Genomic DNA, 6258 nt, shown 5'->3' with positions numbered 1-6258 from the left:
CTATTCAATCATGATAGGTAATTAACCCAACCCAGTTTGTTTTCATCTTATCTCGACTGCATCTTGATCAGATGAATTTTATGTTTTTTTTTTTACGGGATCTGCTCCTCACAAATGGGTGCCTCACAGGCTGATGTCTCATAAATATTTATTAATAAATACGAAAGATGTTTCCAATACGTGATAGGATGTGCCTGTGAAATGCCAATTGTAAAGAGGAGATCCGGTGTCCATCAAATCATCCATCAGTACATGTGAGAGAAAAGTTGAAACAATAGACGATATTGGATCTAAGAGAGATGGTAACAAGCAAATTTTGCAATACAATGAACAGCCCTAGAGTGATCCAACAGGTGTAAAACTATCTTTTATATATCTCCTTCCATACAAACAGTGTTGATGCATGGCCAGTTTGCTATTTTGTTTGTTTGGTAGGCTGACGTACGGCTCATGACCATTTTGATTTTGTTACGAAATTCCCTGACCGGGAAAATGCAACTTTGGCTTTCGTTCGTTTTAGACAAATCAAGCTTCCAATTGTTTCAGGGTTCGATCCTATCCGAATGAGATGGCAACACGTCTGAAGGGGAAAATGAGACGAGAGAGTCATCCGACAAAACACTGGGTTCCTTGTTTTTATTCCAGCGTATCCTTTCTTCCATCTTGTTTATTGATCATACTGAGCTTTCAACAGAAGAGAAAGGATGGATAGATTCATCGATTGAAACTGTGTATTTCACTGACATGGGTTTTTTCTTTTTTTTTTTTTCTTAAACCGAATCAGTCTTTTGGTTTTTTGTAAAACCGTTAACCAAAACCAAACCTAAACCAACTAACCAGTTGATCAATTTGGTTTTTTATTGGTTCGTTTTTTTTTTTTGGTTTTTCATCTATAATATATTATATATATATAATACATATATATACATATATATGTTGATTATATGTATTAATCGCTGGTTTTTCATATTGATTAACTTAAATCGAACCACTACCTTCAGTTTTTTAAAAATATTAAATCAATCAGTTCAGTTAATTGGATTTTTTTGGTTTGTTTTATTGGTTTGGTTCAGTTTTTTTGTTTTTTATGAGCACCCTATTATATATTGGAATTATCGTGCAATGACATAACATGGACCAGATGATTTTAGTTCACTTGAACTGTTATTAAAGTGGTGTTAATTTTTCAAACATTGGAGCCATTTGACTTGGTTTCGCATCTACCCCATTTTGGAGACATTTCAAAGGTGATGAAACCATGTTAATGCCCATACTAGTGTCGTTTATTTAATAATAATAATAATAAATAATAGAGTAAATATAAAAATCTCCCCTAAATTTTCTGACAATCACAAAAACCTTGTTTATGATTTCACTTTAACAAAAACATCCCCTTGAAAAAATATACAATTACCTATCTTCAATCATTTCCCCATACGGAAAAAAGCTGACTTGGCGCTTTGTTTTTTTTGAAAACACCTAGCTTGCCCTTATGTATTTCAATTCATGTATAGTCTTACTAAAATACCCTTAAAAATACTGTTCATCTTCTTTTCCATTAACTGAGAAGCAAAGGCAGTGAAGAGAACCTAACCCATGTCCTCCATCCCTCTAAGCCTGGTGAATACTACCGGCAGTCCAATTTATAACAATCTGAACCCTTTTCTGGAGGTATCATATACATTCATGTATAAACTTTTTGTAAATTTCTAATGTTTGCCTTCTTTATAAACTCCTATTTCACAAAATAGGGGCTGTTGTTTCACTGATTGGACAGAATACCGTAGATACCCAGCCAACTTCCTATTTCGCTTGAGTTCCCATTTGAACACTGTAATGATGGAGGAGTGGAGGACAAGTGAAAAAAGTCCAGGTGATTAAGTTTCAAGAACCGCCAAAAGCCTGATGTCAATGTTCTTTATGGGCTTCTTTCATTTGCTCCCAGGCTGCTAATTTCTCATTATCATAGTCTTCAGGTTTCCTGTTGTGGTTGTTCTTGCTACTGCTTGTGTTTGCACCCATATGAGCATTGAATGAAACAGGGAATCAAAGGATTGTTGTTCAGCTAGAGAGTGAGGGAGACAGACAGAGATTACTTAATTTTGGAGTCTATATTAGAATGATACATCTTCAAGGCTGGTATCTCTGATCTTATCCCGCACCCTAACTGGTATTTCTTCTGGCAGACTATTTTGTCAAGGCATTTGTAACTCCTTGACCTTGTTGTAGAAACTTTCACATGCAGAGGGCTAAGCATGCTCTATGGGCATCCCATCTTTTGAGGTTAATTAGTAGTGGATATGTGATTAATTACTTTCCATTTGAACATTGTATTTTATTCTCCGCCTCTGGGTCTCAGTTGTTGGGGGGAAGAAGATAAACAGTATTTTGAGGTTATTTTAGTAAACTTATACATGAATTGATAGACATAAGGGTAAAATAGGTATTTTCAAAAAACAAAGCATGAAGTCAGCATTTTCCACCTAGCGACAATGATCGAAAGGGAGGTAACTATATGTTTTTTCAATAGTGCAGAGGAGGTTTTTGTTGAAGTGAAGATAGGGAAGGTTTTTATGGTTGTTAGAAAACTCAAGGGAAGTCTATTATACTTTACCCTAAATAAAAATAATATTTTCATTTAATATTATCAATCTATTTTCACGGGTGAAATAGTAAAGTTTATAGTTTCAAACATTGGAGAATTGCTCCACTCAAAAGATCCTATCTTTTCAAAGCCTCTAAAAAGGAGAAAATCAATTTTACATCTTTTCATATTTTATAAATTAGACCTAAATAATAGCTTTTTAACTTTAGAATAAGTGGAATGCAATCCACCTCAGAAATCTGAATTGCAGCCCCCTCCTAGTCTACGAATACCCCCTCCCCCCCATAAAAACCGCATCCTGCCCTTCGATTTGGCATCAATCTACGGGCAAGATTTAGTCCACCCCTAGAAATCCTAGCTCCACCCTAGGGGTGGACTGAATAATAAAAACCCCTTTAACTTTTCAGACATTATTTTTAAATTTATGAAACACCACCTAATTATAATGACTATTAATATATTAACTATGAAGCAGAGAAAACATGATACTAGAAAAACTTATAACCATTCAACCAGGAGCATAAAAGTGGTAGCCAATCAGGTGGATTAAATTTTATTTTACTATTTTTGGGATTATCAAAAATTTATTTTGTATGTGTTTGGTATAGCTTCTGTTTATTAAATAAACGGTTGTACTTAATTTGTCTTCAAAATCGAGAAAAAGTGGTTGATAAACGTTTTTCTAAGATTTGTTGACAAATAGATGCCACTAGGCACCACATCAACGCAACAGTAAATAAACACTTTTGCGTTGGGGAAGCGTTAAAATGAAGCTTCCCCCAATAGTTGGCTTACACGTAAATCAAGACAAGAATTTATCAATAAATATACGTACGAAATAGCATGATGGGACAAATGTTGATTTGGCGATGACATGGCCCCGTTTATCAAATAAATGGAAGCCATACCAAACATCGCCAATTCTTGAACCTGCTCTTTCCATTTGTGCCTTTATGCTACGACAAACAAAAAAAAATTGTCCCTTTGAGAATCATGAATAAGATATTTTTGTCAAAAGGCTATAAAAGGGTAAAATAGACTTTTGTAGAAACCTCAATTGCCTACCAAAGAACTTTCAAGGCTTGTTCATTTGCTTTAAAGTCAGACATCTAAAAGTGTAATAATTACATTAAGAGATATATTGGTATTGAACTTTTCTTTCCTCTGAATTCCGAATGCAGAGAATGTTGTTTTGAATTTTGAAAAATATCAAATATCCACTTTGACCCCATATATGAGAGCTTTTGTTTGTCTTTTTGAGGGTATCATTGGAACACAAATAGTTGTATTATTGCACTTTAAGAAATGAGGGATAAGAGGAAACGAACAGCCATTTTTCTCTTAAAGTTAAAAGATTCCTCTCAAGAGATAAGAGTTGCGAGGAAATGAACAGACCCTCGGTCATGCCAATTACCCAATAGTTCAGTTGGTCATGTGGCAAGACCTAGCAGAAAGTAGACCCAACCTAAAAACTCAATCCAAAAAAAAAAAAAATAGGTTAGGGGTCCCCTATCTAGTTACCGCAAGCTAATTAATTTGGGTCACAAGTCAAAGTGGGTTGGGTTGGGTTGCCATTGGGTCAACTCTTTTCACTCTAAAATTTTTAAACTGGCATTGACCCAGATGGTTGAACTGTTTAAACCTAAAAGTTAAAGTAGTATTTTTATAAATATTTATTGACTTGGTCAAAGACCATCTGACTCATGTGGTTGAACTATTGACCTATTGACCCATGGGTCAATCCTAACATAAATATTTAAGGTTGGGTCTAGCCTTAACTAACCAACCCAAAATTTGATGGGACTCAAAATGACCTGAAAGCATTCTAATCCAACATGAACTTGCCCTGACTTGACCCTAATTGCCAGGTGGCATCCTTTCATTTGAGGAGGCAAGAATTTAAACTCAATGAACGACAGATTATTCATGTAGTGAATGCCTATGGACTTGTGCATGCATCCCTACCAACCTATGCATAATTTGGATTAGCTAAACATGGTGGTTGTGTATCAGGCTATGAACTAATGACAACACCTTACACCAGTCATAAAATATATGGGCCAAAGACTCATCTCTGAAACCAATAGCATATTATTAGTGGAGGATTGGAATAATAACTTAACCCAAAACAAATAGCATATGATTACCCTAATTGTTATGCATTTGCCAAATGGAATCCTTTTTTTCTATATAACCTAAATGAAATCTTATAATCTTTATATTTTCATGCTTTAAACCATTATCATTAGAAATTTAATTAATTACAATGATGCCATTGAATAAAACAAAAAAACAATCATAACTTGTCCTTTCTCCTTTTTCTCTTTCATATTTGATATTAAACATGTAATTATTTACTGATGGTGCGCAATCCGGCTGGTCCTAGCTATCAATGACTTTGCCTCTGAACGGAGCTACAGGGAGCCTGAAACAGAGAAGATGAGGAAGCTCCGGGGGGAACCCGGTATGAATGCTCCGAAGCTCAAGTTAGAATTCTTTCAAAGGCAAGATAAAACCAGATGGCGCAAAAGTTCACATATCTTGTTCTTGGGGGGTAGGGAGCCTTTTATAACCACCTCGTGCACTCACTCCTACGCTTCTGTCAGGTCGGGTATGATTACCTCTGGGCACCTGCCAGTTCGGGTGTCATCCCCTCTGCTGGATAGAACCACCACTGTTCCCCTTGTCGGAGCCGTCTCTACGACTACCGGTGACGGTGGCAGGTGGTGGTGGCAGGTGACCGTTGAAGTGCGGCTGTTAAGCGTCAGATCCCAAGTCAGTCAGGTGCGCCGCCCTTGGATACGGACCTCCTCGGTGTCAGGTATGGTACGTTCGTTCAGTTCGGCGTCCCGGAGGCGAAGTGCTGGAGTGGCGAGCGAGGTGAAATCTTGAGTTCGGATAGGGGAGTGTCCCGAACTGCTATGAGGCAGGCCAGTTTGGGTCATTGCCTTGTGTGGCTCGGGGCCTAAGGGAGAGTTCGTGCTCCTCATAGGGAGTTCGGGCTCCTAGTAGGGAGTTCGGGCTCCTCGTAGGGAGTTCGAACTGCTGGTTTCCTCCCTTTGGTGCTCGCACCCTGGGCGCGCTATTGTGCCGAGCTGTTTGCCTTTGCCACGTGGAGTGATAATGAGGTCGGGAAAAATCTTCCTTCATCAATTGTCCCCCACTCCTCGTGCTAAGGGTCTTGCCTTGGCGCGGGGAGTTCGCAAGGTGGCAGGTGGATTTTTCCCGTACTTCGAATCTCGGTTGACTGATAGCGCGAGGTGCGTTGTCAGGGTTCTTGGTTTCTTCGAGCGCCCAAAAGACGGAAAATGCACCGACCTGCCTACAAATGCTGCCAGACGTGACAGCGCTCGCTTTATTTCAAAAATCAAAACTACTCGCCGCTGGGAGACGTGACAGCAGGCGTCTTTTCAAATTTTGAAAACGTGCCGTCGCCGCCTTTAATGTGAGGAGACGTGCGATGGCGTTCTGTCAGTTTCAGAAAGATGTACGCTGGCGCTCTGTCAGTTTCAGAAAGACGTGCGTCAATCACGTCTCAGTCTCAGGGGACGTGCGGTCAGCGCGACTGTGGGCCGTCGGATTGGCTTTGATCTGTGCTGTTGCTTCTTGGTCACTATGGGTATAAATAGTGGGGGACTCCAGTCGCTTTGTCA

This window comes from Nelumbo nucifera, chromosome 3 (assembly GCF_055504915.1).
Source record: "Nelumbo nucifera cultivar China Antique chromosome 3, China Antique-T2T, whole genome shotgun sequence".
Classification (NCBI taxonomy): Eukaryota; Viridiplantae; Streptophyta; class Magnoliopsida; order Proteales; family Nelumbonaceae; genus Nelumbo; species Nelumbo nucifera.
The sequence above is the reverse complement of the archived record's forward strand: the minus strand, read 5'-3'. Positions refer to the sequence as shown.